The sequence below is a fragment of the Megascapheus bottae genome, chromosome 19 (assembly GCF_031878675.1).
Source record: "Megascapheus bottae isolate mThoBot1 chromosome 19, mThoBot2.hap1, whole genome shotgun sequence".
NCBI classification, from domain to species: Eukaryota; Metazoa; Chordata; class Mammalia; order Rodentia; family Geomyidae; genus Megascapheus; species Megascapheus bottae.
The window spans coordinates 33,692,912-33,717,507 of NC_143527.1; the positions used below are offsets into that span (position 1 = coordinate 33,692,912).

Below are 24,596 nucleotides of genomic sequence, written 5' to 3' on the forward strand. Positions count from 1 at the left end.
ATCCGCAGTGCCTAGCCCTGAGATCTGTGGGGTCTGAGCGGGTCTATAAGAAGAAGGATCATTAAATGGGCAAGAAACCAAAGTAAGTGTGCCAGCTGAGAGGCTGTGCCAGCTTGTAAATGAGCTCTCCTCTTTGGGTTTCAGGCAACATCACCCTGGATAGGAAAAACATACCCACCTAGAACCGAATTGAGCCTAAACAGTACCAGAGCACCAAGACTGGGGCCCAAAGTGGTAGATGCTGCTTTACTCTTTTGCCTCAAAGGATAAACTCAGGAGTTTATCATCAAAGTTGCATTCTTTTCCCCTAGGGAGTCTGCTCTATAAGAGCTTTTACCCCTTTGATCTTCTGACACCAAGCAGAAGTAAAAATTTTGGTCCCAAATTTGGAAGTATAAGGCAGGCCCTTTAGGGAGGGATGCAGGCACCTCTATACTTTCTCCAAAGTGCAAATTCTAGTTCTAGGCAAACTGTCCCTTTCAGAGGCTTCCCAGCTACCTGGCAAGCCTCAAGGCCAACCCGAGAAAGGGGCTGTGGATGGCAATATAAACACACAGTTCACTAAAGCACCTAAGACCTATGGGTTTTGTGTCTGGACTCCTGTGTTTCTGGTGTGTGTAGTCCACCACTGACAGCAAGATTGTTTTAAAGAGTGTTAAAGATAGAGGGGAGAGTTTAGGTTTGCTTTCTCTTGGAACGTAAAAATAAATGTTCACATTCTTCTGATAAAGTAAAAACTCCTAAAGTGCCTCGGGTAGGTTGCACCTGATTGATTAAAAGTTAAAAGCCTAAGAAAGTTAATTAAAGCATGCATGTGCTTAGAATAGTAAGGAAACGAGTTGTCTCCTGGTATGTCTGCTAACTTCTCAACACCAGTGTTAGAATCATGACTTAGAAAGTAAAAGATTAGAGTTGCCCCCGCCCCCACTCTGTCCTCCCATTGGTTTTTGTTTTGTTCTAGAAAGTACAAGCTCTCTGTCCCAGAGACAAATCAATTCTACGAAACTGTGTACTAATGCTTTTAGTATTCTTGAGTTATTGTCAGACAGCTCCTAAGTTAAATATAGATCTGGATGCCTGAATGTTGCTTGTGGGTTATAATGTTTTCAAACAAGATCTGAGTTCCAAGTTTCTTTCCACTGAAACATTGCAAAAAATCATTGTATTTGCACTTTGAGGGTGAGAGATGCTAGGGATGGAACTCAGGCACTTGCACATGCCAGATAACTACTCTACCACGGAGCTGTACCTCTAACACTATTTGTACCAATTCCATCCTTGCACTGATGGTAGAGTGACTATTTTAAAATATCAGCACTATATGTTTAAGGGAACATTTTAGTAATTCATATAGATCTCACCTGAAGAAGTTTGAGTGATGTGAACCAATGTTTTAGTTTAAGTAGAAAGTTGATATTGAATTTTCCACTTGTTTGTGTTAGACTCAGTGTCATGAGTGAAGGCCAGGGTGTTACCTAAGGATTAGTGATGACTGGATGGGCTTCTTGGCCAGTGACATTGCTTGGCACCCTCACCTCTTCTGCTAGTCATCAGTCCTTGAAAATGCCCCATGTCCCTAGAGCTTGGGTCATCATTTCTTGATCATAAACATGGCACTCTACCCTTAAGACCAATGGACCCTCATCAAGTGTCCCACTGAACTCCACTCTTGACCATGTTGCAACTTCTTCATATTGCTTTATTCTCTTCCAATGTTGCAGGTCTCCTTCCCCTCCCTCAAATATGAAGAGCTTGCTTCTTTAGGTTGATTAATGGTAGTCCCTGCTTTCCCTCAGGGAGTATATCCTAAAACACCACTCCCTGCCCCACTGTCTGAACACCCTGTATTCTGTTTCCTTCCTAGCATACACACCAGGAAATTTCACTTATAAATAAGAGATTAACAGTAACTAATGATAAAATAAAACAATTATAATAAGACACCGTAATAAAATTTATTTAAAGATTATGGAATTTTCCATTTAACAGTCTGTAGGTGACCTTAGAAACTGAAACCATGAAAGCATAAGGGAAGTGTATAGGCTTCTTTTTACCTCTTGAGAATGTTACTGAGTGTGTCATGTATAGGACAGGTTGGAAAGTGAACACATTCGGGAGGATGATGTGATTTTTACTCTTGTGATGTTTCTGGCATTGTGCAGGAGGTGTGGAGGGAAGATTGTATTGGTTGTGTTATCTGGCTCACTATTTAATTCTCTTTAATATTTGTGCTACAAGTGAAGAAGAGTTTTAGCTTCTTTTTTTTTCTCACAGAGAGATTATGAAGATTTACTTTTTGGTATAGCTTGTACTCTCAGATGGGCAATTGCATGCTACATTTTAAGTGCCTACTTTACTTGTTTGCTTATTTATGCTCTCAGGCTTGAACCCAGTGCCTTGCACTTGCTAGCAAACACATGCTGTATAATCAAGTTACACCCCTCCACCCAAGTGCGCCATTTAAAAAGATTGAATGCTCCTCATCTGCTGAACTAGACCTGTAATCCCAGCCCTCTCCAAACTGAATCAGGAGGATCTCTCATTCAAGGCCAAGCTGATTTTCATAGGTGTTCTTTTTGCATAAAATATAGTATTTTTCCTGCTTCAGAGAACAGTACTTCAGCTTAGATGGATGACGGATTTACACTTTTAGTTTTTCCAGGGCCTTGTGCTTGCAAAGCGGGTACTTTTACCACTAAGCCAGGACTCCAGCTCTGATTTTTGCTCCATATTTTTGAGACAAGGGTCTCACTTCCTGCCTGGTCACATTACTGGACACTAATGGCTTCTCAGTAGCTAGGGCAACATATTCCCATATTCAGCACTTAATTGAGAAGAGGTCTTGCAAACATTTTTCCGCTTAGGCTAGCCACAAACCTTTATTCCAACAATTTCACCATCCCTATTAGCTATGATTCAGGTGTGAGCCATCAGTACCAATGCTAAGAGAATATTTAGATGCTACATGTCTTTCTTTGGGGGCTATGTCTGTCTCCTGTGCCAAATAAAATTGTGAATATAAGTTCAGTATGAAATGTGCTTATGGATTGGGAATGGAATTCAGTGTGGCATGTGTGATTTGCAGCCACGCAGCCCTGGACTGTATTTGAAGGAAAGAAGGTTCTTATGAGCATTTGCAAGCGTGTAACAAAGGTATCTGATTGGCTCTGCCCCAGATTAGTTCCAGAATACTTTCAAGGAGTTCTGTATGTAGGAAATCTATTAACAGAAATCTTTTGGTAATGTCAGGCACTGAGGGGAGGCTGAGACTTGAAGGATGAAGCCAGTCTAGGCAGAAAAGACTGTGAGACTCCTCCCACTAATCAGAAAAATACCAGACTGGACATGTAGATCAAGTGGCAAAAGACCCGTTGAGCTAGCACAAGGATTTGAGTTTAAAACCTGGTACTATAAAAAAGATTCTGATAGTACACATTCTGCTTGAATGGCCTTATTGCTGTCCAGGGTTTATATTTGCAGTGTAAGGTTTCTTGGACATAGGATCAGACACTATAGAACTAGCAAATCCCTAGTTATCCCTTAACTTAGCTTCTGTGACAGTAAGTGGTACTGACAACACTAGGAATTTAGGTTTTGTTGTCTTCTTCTACTTTTCTTCTTTCTTTCTTCTTCTTTCTCCTCCACCACAACTACCACCACCACCACCTCCTCCTCTTTCTCCTCTTCCTCCTCCTACTCCTCCTTCCTTCCTTCCTTCCTTCCTTCCTTCCTTCCTTCCTTCCTTCCTTCAACTCAGGGGTTGTGGGCACTCAGCCTCTTTGTGTGCAGGGCTAGTGCTTGACCATTTGAGCCAGTACACCACTTCCAGCTTTTTCTGAGAGTTTATTGGAGATAAGAGTTTCGTGGATTTTTCTCCCTGGGCTGGCTTTGAGCCATAATCCTCAGATTTCAATCTTCTGAGTAGCTAGGATTACAGACATGAGTCACCAGTGCCCAGTGTTACTGAGTTTTTTGAGACAATTTTGCTCACTATAATGAGACTCTTCTTCCACTCCACCTGAGTACTGTGCTTAAAGATATGCACTACCATGCCTAGTCTCAGGAAATCAGTTTCATTCAGTTTCTATACTGGAGTATTCCATCTGGATTTCATAAGGAAAAAAAAACATCATGCATTGTATGTATTATGGAAATAATCCCTAAAGTAATATTTTGAATTTAAAGATTAGGCAAAAGGAAACTTTTTTCCATAAAGATGCAATCAGTGTAAATGTGACAAGAATATAGTAATTGTTACAGAACTTCTGTGCAATGGTTATTTGGAGCTATTATGATTAACAGTCTTATTTAAAATTTTCTTGCTTTGTAATAATTAGTGGCTTCATTTTGTTTTGTTTTATTTTGTTTTCTACAGTGAGTTTTAGGGAAAGTTCAAATGGGCAATGGAAATAGACATCTTGTTCATAAGAATGTAGTTCCTTTATTCACTCAGGAAATAATTAATAAGTGCCTACTCTATTTGCTTTTGTGCCAGAAATTTATAAATAAATCAGTTTTCACTTAGTAAGTTTCTGGCTTTATTACATTAGATCAAAATTAAGTTAAAAGATGATGTACTCAATGTTTTAAAGCAATCATTTGGGAAAAGAAATATGTAGGTTTTTAACATATTAATAATACAATCACCCTTTGGGTACATTATTATTATTATTATTTGGGGTATGTTGTTATTTTGTTTTATAGAGGTAGGTCTTAATTTTACAGGTCAGTGTAGCCTCTAACTCACAGTCATTCTACCACAGACTCCCTAGTGCTAGGATTATAAGCACATACCACAAACTCTGTTGTCATTATTATTGTTTGATAAGATGGGGTGTTACAATGTTGTCCAAGCTGGCCCAAACTTGCTTCCTCAGTCTCTTAAGTATAGAGGTTATAGGCAAGTGCATCCACAGCTGACAGGATATATTATTTTAAACGGATACATGAAATTGAAAGGTAACTGTTTGATGGCAAGTAAGAACATGGTACTCTCCATCTAAAACTTAAATTATTGTATTACCCTGAAAAAAAAACTTGGCTCCCAAAATGAATGTTGTGACAGAGTGAATTTTGAACAGAGAGAAGCCCTTCCTTATGGAGGGCTGCTGGCTGTATGTGAGGTCACAGGATTCAGCCAACCAGGAAATCCTATTCCATTCTTGTTTTCTTCAGTCCCTTGGTGTCAGGTTACTTTCTGTGGTCTTCACTGAAATTTGTATTCACCCATGTTGAAGATTTTAGGAGCCAACGATAAACTAGTACTTTGTGGTTCTGTCATAGGACAGAACTTTATTTGCTTGTCATTGGTGTCACTGGGGTTTGAGCTCAGGGATTTCTGCTTGTGAGGCCACCACTCTATCACTTGAGCCATGCCACTAGCCCTTTTTGCTTTGGGGGGAAAAAAAAACAAAACTAGGGCTTGCATTTATGCCTGGGGTCAGACTAGACCACAATCCCCAATGTATGTGTCCCATAGCTGGAATGGCAGATGGCCTTGAATTTTGATCCTCTCAATCTCTGCCTCCAAAAATAGATAGGATTATAGGCATGAGTCACCAAACCAAGTGACAGAAGTTTTGTTTTTCTTTTTCTTTTTTTTGCCAGTCCTGGGCTTGAGCTCAGGGCCTGAGCACTGTCCTTGGACTTTCTCAAGGCTAGAGCTCTACCACTTGAGCCTCAGCACCACTTCCAGCTTTTTTCTATATATGTGGTACCAAGGAATCGAACCCGGGTCTTCATGCATGCTAGGCAAGCATTTTAACCACTAGGCCAAACTCCCGGCCGAAGTTTTGTTTTTCTACAGTGAACTTTCATTGTCTCTACAATGACCATTCACTGCACTATACCAATTGATCTAAGGTGCCTAACAGTGTCTTTGCAGGATTTAGGTAAAGGGTAGAGTAGGGAGAAGTAGTCCCCCAAATAATATTAATTGACCTTAATAAACTGGTACAAGAGAACATTTAGCTTTAGGATTTGAAACATGGAAGTTGCATACTTCCAGTTAACCATTTGGTAGTCTAAGATGATAACTTCAACTCCGCCATTGCTTACTGAGCATCTTGCTGCTTGCTTCTTGTGATAACAAGGAGCTGGATTGAGACCCTACCTGGCAGGGATTTCTGGGCTGTTGTTGTTTTTTAAAAATTATACATACTTTTGGGCAGCTTCCCTTGATGTGGGGTTTGATTGAGTTTCCCACACTTTCAGCTCTAGCAGAAATTGCTTTTCCTGGAGACTTAACCTTCTGAGACATGTGACTTCGACTGCTGCTGTCTCACAAGTAATGACTTTAAAGGTTTTGTGGTTGTTGCTGTTTGTTTGTAATTATTATGGTACAAAGGGCTTTTGATTCAACAATCAGTTCATAAACATAGCATCTTTTTATCCATGTCACCCCTTCCTCTGGTACATGGCAGAATGAAGTTAGTATAGGCCAGGAAAACCAGGGTGACCTTGGAGGAGAGATGGGGGTCAGGCTAGGGCAGCTGTGTTGTTCCCACTTCCCCACTCACCAGTCCTCCAAATCCATCCCCCTCGCCCCTCCCACCCCCCCCACCCCCGGGCTACCTATCCTGGATAGGGAGCCTGCAGTTCCTGGGAGTATCCGGCTTCATTCACATTGAATTACTGCTTTCCCCTGACTGTCTGGCAGTGAACCTAAAAAGGCAGTTTTGATCTAGTTCATAAACAAGGGGGTAAAAATGTGCCAGGTGAAGGAGATGACAGATTTAAGATGGCATCAGGTGACAGGTCTCTGGAAAGGAGGGAAATGGGTCCAAAGGAATGCTAAGGACTGACAAAGATGGATGTCACTTCCTCTTGAGGAGTTCATTTACCAAATTAAAATGTCAGGACTAGGTAGGAAGCTTGTAATCATCACTGCTACTTTTGCTTTATGCTTCTAGTCTAGGTTAATGCAATTCAGTCCAGTATCCTGTCATTCAGTCTCCATCCTATACACAAAGAAAAACCATTAGCGATTCTACCAGTTCCTCTGTAAGCCACTTCTACCATGGACCAGTACATATTGGATTAGGGATTGTGACTTAGAAATGTGGACTCATATTTCTAGCTGTCCTAGGCCAGCCAGTAAACTAGTAGAGCAGATCCAGGCAGGAGAGAATACAGGGGTACAGGGCCTGGGCTCTCATTTTATTGTATTACAATCTACTCAGAGAGTGGTGATTTCTTTCATTGGAGCATTTCCTGGTAAACTCTCACAGACTCTACCTGGTTCTGTAGCTAGGAAACAATCATGAATGGTCATTAATAATAAAGTGGTCTGTCAGCTGGTCCCAGGTGCATCTCTTGGGATCATGTTGAAAGTGCATGTTTTGTTGCTGTAGCAATGGTCTGAGGAGACAACCAAAGATGAGCCAAGTTTGTTTTGGCTCATACCTTTGGAGGTTTTAGTTCACAAGCACTTGACTTTCATTGCTTTTTGACCTATCACGGTGAGACAGACCATCATGGCAGGGACTATGTATCCAAACAAAGTTGCTCATGTCCTGGTGACCAAGAAGCAGAGAAGAATGGAAGGAAAGGATCAGAGCGAGATTCTACCCTCAAATGCACATTCCCAGGGACTTGTTTCTGCTAGTTAGGCTCTATTGTCTAGAGTCACTGATAACTCCAAAATAGCACCATGAGCTGGGAAACAAGCCCTCAATGTATAATCCTGTAGGGGTCACCCTATCTTCAAGCCATAGCTGGCAGACTATACCACACCACATTTCCCACCCCTGACCCACCACTTCGATTTGTTAAAATTCCTAGATAGTTCCTGTGCACTGGATACTTTGCAGAACTCTAGTCCAAAAAGATTGCACAATTGATCCTCACAGCCCTTCTGGGGGTTATAGTTACCATTTACATTTAACAAAGGAAGAACCTAGCATTAATTGCTATTAACTCAGTCGCTTGCTTCCGGCCCCAGCCATAAGCAAGGGAAAGGACAAGGGACTAGATAGACTGGGATTCAGATCCAGGCTCTCTGGTTTTAGAATTTGTGCATGTAAATCCAATGGCCAGTTGGTTCCAAATTTCTGATCATAGAAGAATCCAGTGGAGAAGCTGATAGAGATGCAAGTCATATCACTACCTGAGGTGCTTTCCCATGACAACCGAAAAGAGGCTGCCTCAAATGATACAGAGGCAGGGGACAAAGGACTTTGCAGTGGATAGCCTGCTCCACATGACCCTGTGGGCTCCGGCCTTTACTAGAAACTGGAACGCACTCTTGAGAAACTCAATCTCATAAGATGGAGCAACATCCAGAGTCAGGCCTGGCTCAAATCTCAGCTCTACCAGACCTCCTACGGTGGCAGTTCTTCTTCAAGTGAATGCTCATAAATGCTAAATGAGTTAAATGAGTTATTGTTTGGAAATGCTTAAGCCATGGGCACTAAAGGATCATTCATCATATTTTGTTGGCACAGAAAGTTACATGTGAAAAATTCAGTTCTTCACAGTCAAGTTCATGTCTTAGCCTTCAGTTTTTCTCTTGGGATTAGTTCATCTGGGTGATGGGCCTGGGCTCTGTCCAGGACCCTGGTTGCTGGTCTCTTGATAGATGTGAAATCACCTGGCAGCTGACAGCCTGGGCCCCTTATGCCTTCCTGCTTCTCCCAATAACTGCACAAAGCCCATTTACATGCTGCCTGGATCCCAAAGCCTGTTTTTCCCTCTCTTTAAGAAATGCCTGTGCTGGGACTGAGGCAGGAGTTAACACCACACCTAGATCTGTTTTACAGACCATCTTCTACTTCTCTTGACAGAGCCTTGGGAATTTTCAAGTGTGGAAGGAGTTATAGTTGTAATTGCTGCCCAAACTCCAACAACTCATAAATACTGGTTTACAGTGAAATCAATAGCTTCTCATAAGAGATAAATCTAATTTGGAATTGTTTAGGATTAATGGAGTATTCATCATAGTATTCATAAAACATGGAAGTGATTATAGCAGTCTCCTTTGCAAATCTTCTAATTGTAGTATTCTAAAAGTAAGGGACTGTATTTGGGTAGATCCTCTGTGATGGTGTATGCATTCCTTTAATGCATAAATGGACTACAATTTTCTAATATTTGAATTTTGTCATGGATATAAGCCAAGAGTTTTTTGTTTGTTTGTTTTTTGGTTTTGTTTTTTGTCAGTCATGAGGCTTGAACTCTGGGCCTGGGCATTGTCCCTGAGCTCTTCAGCTCAAGGCTGTCCTACCCCTGGGCCTGGGCACCATCCTTGAGCTCTTCAGCTCAAGACTACAACCCTACCCCTGGAGCCACAGCGCCACTTTCAGTTCAGTCTTATGGACTTTTAGTGTCCCAGCTGGCTTTGAATTGAGATCCTCAGATCTCAGCCTCCTGAGTAGCTAAGATTAAAGGCATAAGCCACTGCACCCTGCTGAAGAGTTTCTTTTGAAGTGCACTTGTGCTGCTATATTTTAGAAATTGCAGAATCAGTGCAATCTCAGTCTTGATGTAACACTGCTGACAAGTTAATGACCTTATAACTTGTTTGTTGTGTGAGTACATATGCTTATAAAATAGAAATTATTGGTATGACAATGCAAGGATTTATCAACTCCATTTTACCCTTTGGATATTCTGTATGCAGCTAGTAAAGTCCTTTTAAAATAAGACTGCAGGCTCCTTAAATAGCCTGTTTTATTATTAAGCCAGTATACCTGGAATATTGGATCCCATTTTGTGGTGTTCTTGCAGATAAAGCTTTATCTGAATAGAGATTTGCAGAGTATTTGCTTTTCAGTGGATTGAGATAGCAATTTGAAAACGTTGCTGTGGAAACACATGAATCCCTTTAAATGAAATGTAACAAGAACTTTAGAAAAATAATTACCATAGCTTCATTTTTTTCCATCCATATCGAGTGTTCATTCACCCACATATTGTTGTTGTTGATGGTGGTAGTGGTGGTGGTGGTTTGGAAGTGCAGGGGATTGGACTCAGTGCTTCATACTTGTTACGTAGATACTATACCACTTGAGCCACATTTTCTGAGCTCTGCACCAATTACTTTCAAGGTAGGGTCTTGCTTTATGATCAGCAGGGACTGTGAGGGCAATCTACCTATGCTTCTTTCTTGTGTTTCCCCCCTGCCTCCGGGGGTGACAGGCATGCATCACTGTTCCTAGCTACTGATTGAGATGAGTCTTGTGAACTTTTCTGCCTGGGCTGGCTTTAAACTCAGTCCCTGGATCACAAGTACTACTAATTACTGGCCTGAGCTCTTGTGCTCAGCTTTTACATGTTAATGTTTTGAAAACTGATTATACGGGCATAGCCAGAATGAGAGGTTTCACTGCTTTTCTGGAGATCACTTTATGGGACAACAATGGTGATGATCTAAGAATTCTTTTCATTGTTTGGTGTTTTACTGTTTACTGTTTTAAGAAAAAATTAGAGTTTCCTAGGTGCAGTCATAGAATATACTTCATCATTAGCCACTATCTCCAGTGATGTTTTTAGAACCACCTTTTTGGGATAGAAATTATAACTGGAAAAGAGAAGGCAAAGTCAAACAAAACTATATAGAAAAACATGGAGAGTTGGGCTTATTTCTAAAAGTGTTTATTGAATATTTTCTATATGCAAGGGTAGGAATTTGGAGATGAGAAAAAGTCAGATGTATTTAAAAGAAAACATTGGAAAAACTACTATTGGGTAGATGGGTCAAGTCCAGAGGGCAGGAAGAGGAGGGAAGTCTTATTATATTTGATGACTGCTCACATGTAAACTTTGGACAGCAAAGCTTGTTGGCATGTGTTAGTGTTTGAGAAACAGGAACAAAGGTAGCCTGATTAGATTAAAGACTAAAACATTTAAGAGAATATAGATGTTCAGAATAAAATATTTGTCAGAAGTGTAATCCTTTTCTTTAGGTGTACTGCTTTTAATCCTCTTGGGCATAGGTTGAATGTCCATTGTCAAGTGCTTTGGATATTTGCATCTACATAATGAGTTTTCTTGGGAATGGGATTCCAGTCTAAACAGGAAATTCATTTGTGTTCTATATATACTTCATGTATATGGCTTAAAGATACTAGTTCTGTACAATAGTTTTATTGTGCCTGTGTATTTGTCTTACTATAACTCATCATGAGGAATCAAGTGTGGAATTTTCCATTCTGCTAACATTTAGATTTTTCAGGTAAGAGATATTCAATCTTTACACACATGTATTTCAATGTCCTAACAGAGTAAGCCACCATATCTTATTACATGGAAGTCATTCTAAATAAGCACCAGATTTTAATACACATATTTGAAGACTGAGTACATGTTCAATAACCCAACAACAGTTACCATGTCCCAGTTTATGTTTAAGTTACTACTTAATCTTAATTCCAGTTCCTTTGGTACCCAGAAGTTCTTTTCACACCTCATGGTCTGTGGAACCCGTAATAAAAAAAATCACTTAATCAAGTACATCTGAATGATACTTCACACTTATAAAGGCATCTCCTATCTATGAGTGCATTCTGAGGAAGCTTTGCAAGGCACTGGATGGAATAGTCCTTGGGACACAAAGTTCTCTTTAGAGGAGTTCAGTCCATTTTATAGGGGGAGAGACAGACAAATACTGGAAGAATGAGCCTGCACAGTGCTGCAAGGTCCTGACAAGAAGGCTAGTGACTAGAGATGTTAATGAGACCCATCTTGTGGATTAAAATAACTTGTGTTCAGAGAGTTCAGTTTCTTGACGTCATCTACCTACTGAGAAGTAAAGTCAAAGTTCCAGTTTAAGGTCTTTTGTGTTGTGGTACTATTTTTAGCTTGATAGCTAACATTACAAATTTGATACAACTAGACATTAAAAAAATGAATAGCAGAGCACAAGTCTATGGAAGATTTGTCTTTTCAAAACTAAAAACAAGATCACTGCCAGTGTCTCATGCCTGCAATCCTAGTTATTCAACAAACAAAGAAAGAAGTAAGTGAATAGAGAGAGGGGAAAAAAAAAAAACCTGAGTCTGAAATCTGAGGATTATAGTTAAAAGCCAGCCCTGCTAGGAATGCTCATGAGACTCTTATCTTCAATTGACTAGCAAAAATCTGGAAGTAGAGGTGTGAGTAAGAGATAACACACGCCCAAGAAGTTCAAGCCCCAGTAAGGGCACAGAAGTGAAATAAAGCAATTTTAGTTGAATGCGGTAGTACATACTGTAATCCCAGCACTCAAGAAGATGAGGCAGAAAGGATAGAAACTAGTCAGTCTGGGTTATATAGTAGGAGCTTGTCTCAAAAGGCCAAAACCAACCAAGCAAAAAAAACCCCAAAAACTCCAAAACCCCAACAACAGCGAAATCAAGACAACCCATAAAACATCAGCAACACCAACAAAAACCTAAGAGTATTTAATGTGATTTATGTACTTTTGGAAAATTACACTATGGATTGGGATAAAAACAGAATGTGCCAGGCTTGCAGACATCAAGAGCTGGAAGCTGTAGTCTCAAGTGGATCTGGGAGAGTTTCTCTTCTGTGCACTTCTGGTTCTGACTCCTCACTGGGAAGGATGCTAGCAGGAGCCCATTGTGGGTCTGTGGTTCTTTATCTCTTCCCTGGCTATTTGGCATTTAAATACTTGCTCCCCAAGGCCTCCAATCTTTTCCATTTCACTTACAGCACTTAATTAAAAGAGAAAAATGAACATACCGCGGATGCAAAATTAACTAGTAAAAAGTACCAATAAAAATGACTATAAAGTACCTGACAAATAGAAAATGTTTAATAACACTGAGGTGCTTTGTGGGTAAGGCTTTACCTCCTGGCACGGGATGACTCACTCGCTGAGCCTGAGTGAGGCCTTCCGCTCCTGGCTCTTGGCAGGCAGATCTTGCCCAGCCAGAACAGGCCAATGAAAGTGATCCAGCACTCTTGAAGTCACCTGGTTTCATGCTTTTACACAAGAACATCATTAGCAAGTGACAACCACAGGCATGTAAACCTTTCATTGGAGACCACAGAACACAAGGGTAAAGGTGGCTTTGATAAAGTTATGGCTTTGGCCATGAGAGTAAAAAGAAAAAGACTTGCTAAGGAAAAACTGAAAGTATGGTGGGAATGAGTAGGGAATCCACCTCGAGTCATATAGGAAGAAGGGTGCTTAGAATAGAATGCAGACTCTGGATTCTATAGAATTCCAAGAGACAGGCCAAATTAAAATTCATGAAACATGAGCCTGACCTAGGCAAGTCACTTCTCATCTGTTGAAGGAAGATCGTGGGAAGATAGTAATTTTTGCCTTTCCTTGGAGGATGTTTTCTAAGATCCCCAGGGAGTTCCAGAAAGCACAGTGACTACAGTCCATGCCTTTTCCATCATAATCACACCTCCAACAGGCACCATGACCCAAACTTTGGTAGTTTGAGACTCATCAACAAAACTCATATTTGTTTTTCCTTCACAATCACACAGATAAAGTTTTATTCTTACAACAGATCTTGACATCCTCGGCTTATGTTCTCTCCTTATTAAATTGAAAAGTTTCACATTTGAGAAACGCTTTACAGGTTTCAAAGACTTCAGATAATCAATTCATTATGGCTCTTGGGCTTGGGGACTGTTACCTAATAAAATAATATGAACACAGGACTGAGATGCTATGTGCTAGCATATACAGTCTGTGTTAGAAAAAGGGATGATTTATATCTCCGGTGGGACAGGATGAGATGATGCAAAAATCACATCATGATACTGGGGAGGGGGGAGGTTGAAACCTGTACATTGTTTATTTCTGGAAGTCTCCATTTAATACTTCTGAACCACAGGTGATCACGGACAATAGAAACCTCTGAAACCAAGTATTGGATAAGGAGCAGTATCTAATGACTCCTACTGACAGCCTAGCCTAGGGCTGAGACTGTAGTTAAATGTTGGTTTTTGCTTGACCTTCACAAAACACTGAGTTCAATCCCTACCAAACACACTACACACACACACACACACACACACACACACACACACACACACCACATCACAACAGTGTTCAAAAAATGCTGGATTAAAAAAACCTATTTTTACAGGTTATTGATATGTTAAGGAAAATTAGAGTATTACAGACAATTTACAGCCAATCCTTGGCATTCTCTCTTAAAAATAAGACAAAGAATCTAAAATAAAATTTACAAAATGTTTATAAACATAGAGAAATGGTATATGTACAGAAATGAGATGGAAATCTCACACCTATATGGGAAATGGAAAATAATGATAATCAAGAGATAAATCAAAAGTATAAAACTTAGAGAAAGATGGATGTTAAAGTATAGATACCCCAGGTGACCCAGTTTATTCCCTAAAAATTAAACATAGAAATTAGATTTTCAAGTATGTATTCTCTCCTCATTTATAGCATGAAGTGGATAAATTAAGTTTGGAGTAACTTTAAGAAGATTTTAAGCAAAAAATTAAATTACTTATAAGTATTAACAATATATTTTCAGTTTTCAATACAGCTATTTACTTTGCTAATACATAGTTTGATATTTTTAAATTATAAGCAATAGATTATAGCAATCACTTCCCTCCCAGTTAGGTTGTTATAATGTCAGTAAAGCATAGTCTGTATTTGTCTCAATAAATTAATTTTTTTCTCAATTTGTTCCCATAAGTGATCTTAAATACTTCATCATTTGAGATTTAGAACTAAGATCTTAGAAGTTTTTATTAATAAGAACAGCACACATAGTCAGTAGTTGTATATTAAAAATAATAGTTGAAAAGATATCCTCATGGTCACTCAACTGAAAAGATCTCACTAAAATACAATAAAACTATGAGACTCTCTTGTAATACATTCCACAGAACAGTGGCATTCTTTGTGCTAAAGTACTTATTTGAGGAAAATTATGTCATTCTCTCAACCCTCTTTTCCTACTTGACTTAGATGAAATGCTCACTCAACTTGACAAAAATCATGAAATGATTCACATCCTAGTCTTAATTTAGATTATACCCACTTGTTTAGCGTTGATGTCAGTTAACCCTGTCTGCCTCATGAAATGTAAATTCAATGAGATCACTACTAGCCTTCCGTGCATTGCTTGATAGTAGGAATGCACATCTCTCCTGAACATTCCAAGATCAACACAATATCCAGGCACATGGTTACATACTATTGTCAATACCACGTATACTGCATTCTGCATAATCCTCATCCGAGTCTTATATGGCAAAGATGATACCTGTTCCAAAAGGTAATGAACATTTCATTTCTCATGGCTTGACAGGGAAGTGGGAGAGATAAACACTGAAGTCAAGAAGTTTGTTAATTTAGAATAACTGGCCAGTTAAGCTAGACTCCAAGACCCCTTGCAATTTCTGCTCCCTTCTCTCCTTTAAGTTCCACTCCACCGAAGCAGGTGACACACCACTGGTCAGATGAAATTGTGTCTGGCCTTCCCTGTCCCCCCAGATAAGGTAGTAGTCACTATCATGTGCCCTAAGAGATGATAGTCTTTCTCCAATTGATGTTAGTTATTTTTCCTAATTAAAATGTTAACCAGAAAGGTACCTTTCTAAGGAAGTTGGAATTCCCACTGTCTTGTGTGGCCAGTGCAGGTGAGGATACCGTAGCCTAGAAAGCCACATCAAAGGAAGTCAACCCGGTGAAGAATTGATCCTGACTCATCCACTCTGAAAGAATCTGTCTTGGCAACAGAGCTCCCGCTCTTCCAGAGCTGAGTTCTGCATAGCTGCACAATGTGGTTGCATACAGGCCTGTTTTCTTCTGGGCCGATCCCACAGGTCACCCCAAAACTGAGCGAGTTGCTCATGACTAAGGATTTTCATTTCCCAGGCAAACTTTCCCCACCCCTTCACCTCTCTCTGAGTAGGTCTACCTGAAAAACCTGTCACTTTCACACTCCTGTAAATGAAAACAGCTAAGATACTGAGATGGAATCAAAGGAAATTATTAACATAGATCCACACTTGTTTGTGAAATGCTTAACCCAAATTTGTAAGTCAAGGGCTTAGCTTTTGAAAATAAGCTAGTCACAGCTAGGCTAGATCCTGTCCTTCTCACTTGTCAACCATATTACCTCCAGTCAAGCTGGGAAAAGGCCTATTAAGATGCAGGAATGCTGGCTAGATAATGTGCAGAGGCCTTTTTGAACCCCAAGAATCCAGGTTTCTAGCCTGACAGTATGCAAATCAACTGTAAATTAGGTCAAATTTTGAACACAAGGTAGAAAAACTTTCTCCTTTCATTCTTCCTTCCTTCCTTCCTCCCTTCTTTTTCTTTATTTCTTCTCATCCTGGATCTTGTACTCAGAGACATGGTGTTGTCCCTGAGCTTTTAGCTAAAAGCTCATTACTCTATTTGAGCTACTACTGCACTTGTGGCTTTTTGGTGGTTTTTTGGAGATAAGAGTCTCCAGACTTTCCCACCTGGACTGGCTTGAAACCATGATCCTCAAATTTCAGCCTCCAGAGCAGCTAGGATTACAGTCATAAGCTGAAAGAAAATTCTATTTTAAAGCTCCTGATTGAAGTCCAATATTATGTCCGGCCACTGAATGCTAAACATGCTTTGGTGTACTTTGCGGTATGTGCTACTATTTCTGGCTAGGGTTTTATTTCTAAAGAAAGTTAAGAAAAATAGTAAACTTTATAACATTTTCATAATATAATATATATATATTTGACTTCTTAATATATGTCAATCAGTGGCTGAATTTTTCTAATTTATTTTGGATTTCTATGTGCTGCATACAGAGTAGTTCTTCAAAATCAATGGTTGTCTGTTTTTAAGAGTGAGTATTGAATTTTTCTTGCCTTTAATTCCTTTGTCCTCTACTCTTTGAGGAAGGGATGTTGCCTCTGTTAATCCCTGCTCTATTTCCCCTGTGTGACACAAAGCTCAAAAGTATTTGAAGAAATAAATATATTTTAAGATTACCTGACCATTGCTCTCTTAGCCTTAAGTAACACGTTAAAAGGATCTAAATATTTCTCCCTTATTTGAAAATGAAAACTAATTCCTTAGCTGTAAAACTTAGAAATAAAGAACTATTCCAGTTGCCTAATGAGAAGAAAATACACCATCCCTTCAAATGTTTATTGTGAGTCTGCAACATTCTGGCCTTGTGTTGTGTTCTTAAAGGTCTGGGATTAAACAAATTCAGGTTCTCTATGGTGGATGTTACAAACCTGATTTGTCTTTGGTTGATTTCTAGAACACGTGAGAAATTGCATATGCCTGGAATAAATCACCAGCTCTCTTACCTGTATTATTGAAAGGAGAGGGGATCTGTTGAGAGGCTGTGTTCCCTGGAGATGAGAGAGGCCAGGACTGAGATCAACTTTCGAAGTATCACTGAACATGGATTTCTAGCCTCCTCTGTGTCTTAAGTCTTTATAGATGTTCTCCCCCTTGCAGTCTAAGCCTGTTTGTGCTTTCTTTTCTCTGTTTTCCCCCTTCCCTGAAGCTTCTTGTTTCCTTTACTCTTTTTGGGTTCTAGCTCCAATCCATAGAGGTACATGAAAGGGGAGCCCTTTCATAAAGGTACTAAATGCATTTCACAGAATCATCCAGTAGATAGTATTGACTCAAAGCCTAGGCCAGAGCAAAGCTGAGAATTTCTTCCCAAGTTTCAACTTTAGGAGGGGGTCAATGTTATAATTTGGGTTTAAGGAAAAAGAATCAGAATTGTCATCATGCTGCTTTGAAATGCCAAAGAGATAAATATCAACCCAAACTACAAATATTTGTCCAGTCTTCCATTTCCAACCCCTTCAGAAGCTGATCCATAAGGTAAAGGAGAAGCCAGAGGAGAGTTGAATTATTTCTATCTCTCGGGGTTTGGGGGATGTTGTCATTGTTTAGCATCTTCTGCTCCTTCCCTCTTTATTTCTCTTGTCATCAGGATATTGAATATATAGTGTTAGGAAGGATCGGGGAACTTTTGTTACTAAATCCCACTTTGCTTTTAGAGAACTGATCATAGACTCTAGTTGTCTTTTTAATCCCAGCTACAGGAACTAACATCAGTATTCTCAATGCCTCACGTGCTATATGGTTTAGGTACAATTATTGGGTCAAATTTTATACATTTAAAAATATGGTGTAGGAAGGCAAAGTATGGAAAAACTAACTTATTGCTTTCTTTTTTCTTGGTACTTATCTGTTTCTCATGGTCCATTGGTAGTTACTATTGTTTTCACTCTTGTGGATGCAGAGAGAAGGATTTTTGAACTGAGAGACATAATAGAGGGAGGTATGTTCACGAAGACCCTCGAATGTAGGCTGGATGCTGATGGCTCATGCCAGTAGTCCTAGCCACCCTGGTGACTGAGATCTGGAGGATTAAAGTTTGAAGCCAGCCCAGTCAGAACAGTCTGTAAGCCTCTATTTCTGTTTGATCAACAAGAGGCCATACTGAAAGTCCTGGCTAATGCGGTAGAGACCAACTGTGGACAAAAACACTAAGTGAGACTAACAGCAAGAACTCAAGGCCTGAGTTGAAGCCCTGGTACTAGCAAAAAATAAATTAATACAAGTAAATAAGAGTATAGATCACACCAAAATATTCCTGAATGGAAAGTCTATGAAGTTGGAACAGAGAGGGATGGAGATGAGGTTAGAGAGAAAGCTGAAGAGTTCAGTTGTCTTTACATAGTGCTAAAGCCCAAGTACAGTTTTCAAACCATATCTTATATCCAGGATAAGAGTTTTGATCAGAGGAAAACAACTTCTTTGCAGATGAGGCAGGGGTTGTCTCTTACAAGTCCTCTCCTGATGAGATGTGGACAGAGTATGGATTGAGAGGGGTCAGGCCAAGGAAAGAATGAATGGAAAATAAAGACTTACATGGAGGAGTGATTTGGCTGTAGGCATCTAGACAAAGCAGCTACAGGACATGGTTGATGATGGCTAATTGATGTTAAGAGAATGGAAGGTGAGCAGGAACAGTCAGGAATTTCTGGCAGGAAGTATAGGGGAAATTTAGAAAAACTGGATTTGAGAGAGTTATAGAACAATCAACTAGAAAGGACCTAGAAAAGCTAGGGGCTGGAGGACTTGGTTTGGAATTTTATCTTAATTGATACAGGCCACTTGAAGCCATCTGGTTGCATTGATTTCCTTAAAGAATAAAAAATTTAGCAAAAGGCTAACAGGGAAGATTGAGATTGTCCCCCAAGAAACTGACCTATCTGGAGTTAGGGAAGAAGGGAGAGAGTTGGCCTAGGACAGCACTGAGGAGCCAGAGAAGGGATCAGACCCCTATGGGGAATAGTTTCAAGAACAAAGCAGGTGGTCTATTTCCTTAAGTGCAGCTGAGGTTTCAAGTAAGATGAGACCACAAGCCACCCCCCCTTCACCTTTTCTGTAGGGAACCCACCACATCTTCACCTTCTCTGTAGGGAACCCATTCCTGCTCTGTGAGCTGAAGACCCTTTTGCAGAGTGATGGCTGCAGAGGCCCTGGTGAGGGGCCAGACACAAATTTATTTTAGGTCTGACCGTCAAGGCCAGAGGCAACAGCTGCGGGAAGGTGGGGATATTCTAGACACTTTAAAGGAGAAAAGGTGACCTGCATCTGCTTAGAGAGAGCAGAAAAATGGCAGGGCTGGGTCACAGCAGAATCCCAAAGACAAGTGGAGTAATTGGCTTAGCTTGTTTTATGAACTTTATCTCTTTGGGACAGGGACTTATGTAGCCCAGGCTATTGTTCAGCCCACAACCTTGCAGCCTCAGTCTCCTGACTACTGGGTCATAGATGTGTGTCACCGCACTAGGCCCCTTTCATTAACTTTTAAATGGATTTTTTCTAAAAACACAGAAAAAAGTGATCCAGACTAGACCAACACTTTGGCCTTTCTTCTCCACCAGGCAGTCAGGCTGGAGAGCCCTTCTTCCTCTACCAGCTCACTGTGTGTGCCCTTTCTTGGGCATCCTGGTTGGTGAAGGATCTTAGCTCTACATTCAAACCTAGTTGAACTGGATTGGAGCATTCTTATGATTTTAATTGAGTTAATAACAAAGCCAAATGCTATTGGAAGAAGAGCTTAGACACTGTCCAATGATATTTACTCAGACTAGAGAGAAAACTGAGGATTCCATTCTATAACAAAGTTTCTCTTTTAGACTTAAAATAGACTGTTCTAAGAGTTGCTTTGTTTCGCAACCATTGTAATTGTTTATTTTTTCTTTTGTTAATAAATTACTTTTAAGAGCAGTTTTAGGCTCAGAATAAAATAGAATGGAAAGTCTAGAGAGTGCTTCTAGACCTCATGTTCTCACCAAAAAAAACTACTTTCACTACCAACTTTTGGCTTGCAGAGTAGTACATTTTGCTCTGGTCAATAACAGAGAGATTGGCACGTGGCTAACACAAAGTCTGTAGTTTCCGGTTGCTCTCTGTGCTGCACTTCCTATGGGTTTGGAATAATAACATATGGACAGGTATAGTATTACCTCGAATAATTTCACTGTCCCAAAATAGATTCCTTTTCCCTCAGTCAAAATCATTCGCTCATTCTTCCCCTATTTGCAGTTATCATCTCCTTTGTAAACGCATTTGTTTTTCAGCTTTACCTTTCTGGAAGATCTTGGTACAGTCTTATTAATAGCTTTATTTTTGTTTGAGTACACAAAAGAAAAATTTAGTCACTGACCTGGAATTAATGACATTGATGCAATAAGTTACTTAATTTGTGTAATTATCCTTATCTAATTCCAGCTTTGTTCTTTTCTCTGTCAGCATGCTCTCCCTCTTTTAAACTCTCGTAGTTAACAATTCAACAAAGATATTTTCTCAGTTTTTTTAGCAATGGAGGGGTTTGGCCCTTGACCCTGCCCCCTTAATCCCCAGGGACAACCAGCTCAAATTACACTAGGACTCCTGCTATATACTGCAGATTTCTGTTCCTATTTCCTGTTTCCTGAGGAGGAAACAGGGTGGCCCCTTAAAAGAAGAGACAAAAGCACATGGGTATTTAAAACAAAATAAAACCAGAGATTAAGTGGTAAAGCATTGGCTTATGTTGGTCTGCTGATAACTCATTATTTCTACTTTGTACAAAAAGTATATCCCTTTAGAGCTAGGGGAACTGGTCATTGTATATGCTGTGGTTTGAAAGTTCTTGGTCAGGGGTGTGTATGTCTCAAAACATACAGGATGAATTGTTCAGTGAAAGGTTCTCCCAATGATTAGCTTTGTTATCCATAGAGATAAAGGCTAGACAGAGCCACTCCTCAGTTTCCAGGGTCCTGGGTGCCTTGATGCAGATAAAAGGACCAAAGTTCCATCTGGAACTCTTCCATGCACCTCAGCCTCACTGCTTCTCTTTTTTTGCCCTATTCCTTTCCACTGAGAATCTCTCAGTTGACTATTTTCATCTTAGCTGGCAGTAGCCATGAACTCACAAGAGTGTGCTAGTTGTATTTTCCAAGGCCTATTAAAGCACTCATAGCGACACCAACCATCCACATTCCACCTCTAATAAGCCACCTGCAGGTGGGAACACAGCTTTCTTGAGCTGGAAGAGATGCCTTGCATTTCATGAGTTTGTGGAGGTCCTGGGAGGTTCTTTGTGCATAGATGGCCTGCTACTTTTGGATGACATGGTCTCTCTCTCATCCAATTGGGCTCCCAGAAGTGTGTGACTAACTCAGTCTCAAGGCAGGGCTGCTCCTCTCCTGGCTTTTCTCAAATTAACTGCTCCAAATTTAGGCATCCTTGAATTTTATTTTTCCTTCTCTCCCTCACTTGTTTCTCCCACCCCCATGCACACAATGCAATGATAATTCTATTAAGACCGGCCTAGTCCTTCCTACAGATCCTCGGTAGGGTCTGTATTCCAGTGGACACAGAATCCTCTTCTCTGGGTGCTGAGCTGAAGGAATTTGTTGTTTATCAACCATCTGTGGCAGGGGCCCTGTTCAGCTCTGAAAATGACAGTTGGCAATAGAACCAATAAGACCTCTGTCCTCTTAGAGCTTATAGTCCAGAAGAATAAGTTGGACAAAAGGAGAACTAGAGAACAATAAGACTGATTCTACAGGAAATGAAAGCAAAGGACATGACTGAGAGTTATCAGTGGGGCTGCCATCAGGAAAGAAATCCCAGAGCCATGGCAGGCTGACCAAAGGAAGAAAGTTCCAGATACAGGGAGCAGGCTTGTGCAAAACAATTTTAAAATAGCTTTGAAATATCTTCAACTTGGATACAGAGAAGGGAATGAAGCAGGACAATTGGTTGTACCTCACTAGAGTCTAGGGGTTATTAGGCAACCCTGGCATCTGCAGAAGAATCACACTCCAGCATGCAGCCCAGAAATGAAGTCAACTGCAAGATACACATGTGCTGTCATAGGGCTTTGTGTGGCTTGAAGCGGGTTACTTGATCTCTAAGGCACATTTGATCTGTGCCTGGAGAGGCTAGCAGCCTACCTCATAGGAGGCCCTGTAACAGGTCCTAGCACACCAAGCTCTGAGTGGAGGGTAGCTAGTGTTGTCTTCCCAGAAAGGCCTCTCTGAAGTTTTCACTGGTAAGAACAAAAAAAAAAGTGTGTGTGGGGGGGGGGGGTTGTGGGAGAGGGAGGGAAGTTGCATGTGAGAAACAAACCAAGATTTCAAAAGCTGATATTTGGATAATTCTGCTTAGTGCTCCTCATCAAAAGAAGTCTTTAGAGACTGGCAGCTGAAATTGGCTGGGTTTTCTAGAAAAGGAGATTTTTTTTTGAAGGGAAATGCGCTTTTTTTTCTATTCAGTTTTCTTTCCTGAGGCCCTTTTTGGAGTGCAGTTTAGCCAGTCAGTCTCAGACAGTGAGAACAAGGCATTGTGTGAGAGGAAGAATAAAATGTGTAACTCTAACAAATGACTTCAGAAGAGCATATGTGGGTTTGTGTTTGGATTTCTTTTTCACTCATCATTTCTTTCTTTTTCATGAAAGGAGTCTTAAAGTTTAACACATGTACATATTAAAATTTAAAACTATACCATGAAAAATGGGTCTGCCACCTGATTCTGACTGCCAGGCCCTCCCATTCCTCTCAAGAGAAAACCACAAATAGCATTTTCCTATAGACTCTTTAGGCACTTGTAGGCTTCACATATGTTTCCTGAAAGGTAGAGTCTTCAGAAGTTCCCTTTAGTTTAGGACAGCTGCATCCATATAGAGAAAAAAGATGGAATAATCTCTTTGAGATTATTATGAATGCCTGAGCATTCATGAACTTAGGAGCCCATGTAAATAAAAGATATTGCCATGAGAGGAAATGAAACCCATCTATACTGTAAAATTGAGCTGATTCTATTTGTAGAGATGAGGATGTTTTGAGATGAAATGGGTCCTTGAATTGTCTCATTTTATACATATGAGGGGAATATTTTGGAGGATTTTTTTTCTTCTTTCTCATCCACATTGGAAAGTGATAAGATCCTGTGTGTGCTGCCTGGTTGGGTTCTTCACCTGAGCCCACCACTCAGGAAGAGTAGAAGTGGTCCAGGATTCTCACAGTGGCAGGCAGGCAGGCAGGCCATGTGTGCCTGTCCAGATCCTGGTCTCATTGTTATGGTGACCAGCTCAGAGGCAGGCTCCAGGGTGGACCTCGTCAATTCAGCAGCAGCAGCAGCAGCAGGTTTCTCTGAGTTGGAAGTTTGGAAGCCTTTGCATTAGATGCAACCCAGCTAGCAGTTGAGAAGATCCTGACTTAATTCTCTTTACTCAAGTGCCACTCCTGTGACTCCCCTAAATCCTCCTCAGGTGGAAGAGTTCAGCAGTATCCGTTCCTGTGTATTCTCTGCTCGAAGACACCTTTGCCAGCAGTAAGCATGTTCAGACCCCAGGGTCTCCAGGCCACTTTTAGTGTCACCATTGAGGGTCTCATCACTTGAATCCTTTGCCTTTTCTAGCTTGTTAGACATTTTCCTTCATTTACAAAGTCATCACAGGAGACTCATCACCACTATCTTTGCATATTCAAAATGTTGTGGTAGGAAGTGGAGGAGTGGTTCAAGTGTTAGAACATCCACAACCTTGAGCAAAAAAGCTAAGAGAGTGTGCCCTTGCCCCGAGTTCAGGCCCTAGTACTAGCATACATACACACAAAAGTGTGTAGTAAATAGTATGATTCCCCCCCCACAATACCACACAAAACTTAGATGAAGTTTATGATCTTTCAAATTCTAATTTCCTCACATGTAGCTGATTTGAGCTGTACAATACCCTCCTGAGCTAACAGAGAGGGGAGGAAAGATGATAATCTACATGTATTCACACAAAAGTTGACTCTCAAAATAGTGAAGTTCCATGAGGTTGCATTCAGAGAGTAAATTTACCCTCTTCAAGTTTCCTCAAACTTAAAGGCAACAACGGGACTGCAATAGGTTTAAAAAATAGGGTCCTAGGTAAACTTGGGAAGCACTGCTGTCCTCTTGGCTAGCCCATAAAAAGATACCAATGGGCCTGGGAATATTGCTCAGTGGTAAGGCACAGGGTTAGTGTGCGTAGATACTAGCTTCAATCTCTAGTGCCAGAAACAAAAACGAAACCTGCTTAATTCAATATTCCCCAAATTTATTTTATTTATTATTATTTTTTGTCAGTCCTGGGCTTGAA

General features: G+C 40.4%; 1 protein-coding gene across 4 annotated transcripts in view; it reads left to right on the top strand.

The window, feature by feature from the left end:
• Positions 1-24,596, top strand: part of Kctd1 (potassium channel tetramerization domain containing 1) — a 164,070-nt gene that overhangs the window by 72,248 nt on the left and 67,226 nt on the right. The gene's annotated exons all lie outside the window — the stretch shown is intronic.